Here is a 614-nt window from a genome sequence, read left to right as displayed (position 1 = left end):
GGGGTCTCCGGGATGAGCCACAGGTGGGCGCTCAGGTGCTCGCCCGGTCAGCGTCTTCCTCCGGGCATCCCTAGTCTCCTCCCACTGCTGCGGGGACGCCGGCGGCCTTTGCCGAGTATGTGCCGCGCCTCGGGTTCTGAGGCGGACGCGTCCCGCACGTCAGGTCCCTCCCGAGCTGGAGGCGCTGGATTCGCACCTTGTGAGGAAGAGCGAGCCGAGGCTTCAGCCACTGCCGCGGGCCCAGACCCCGCCCGCCGCGTCGCTCCCAGGGTCTCCCCGGGCCTGATCGGGGTTCAGCAGGACGCGGTTCCCGCCAGGACCCACTTACGGAGCGCAGCCTGCTGCACCTGGGGACGCTCCGGCGCAGCGTCCAGCGTGCAGGCTTTGCCGCTGTGGCTTTCACTCTGCAGCGTGGGCCCGGGCGATTCGGGAAGCCCGCCTGGGCTTCAGCGCCTCCGATGTAGGATGGGAAAATGATGCAGACCTACCTGCGAGGCTGCTTTAAGATATGAATCAGATGTGAAGAGTGACTAGTTGAGAACCTGACGGGCGGCCCTGCAGAAGTCTTGGTCATTTCATTCTTTCCGCAAGTTTTGTTTTGTTTTTTTTGTTTT

The sequence above is a fragment of the Mandrillus leucophaeus genome, unplaced genomic scaffold (assembly GCF_000951045.1).
Source record: "Mandrillus leucophaeus isolate KB7577 unplaced genomic scaffold, Mleu.le_1.0 Scaffold30, whole genome shotgun sequence".
NCBI classification, from domain to species: Eukaryota; Metazoa; Chordata; class Mammalia; order Primates; family Cercopithecidae; genus Mandrillus; species Mandrillus leucophaeus.
This window is presented reverse-complemented; position numbering follows the sequence as displayed.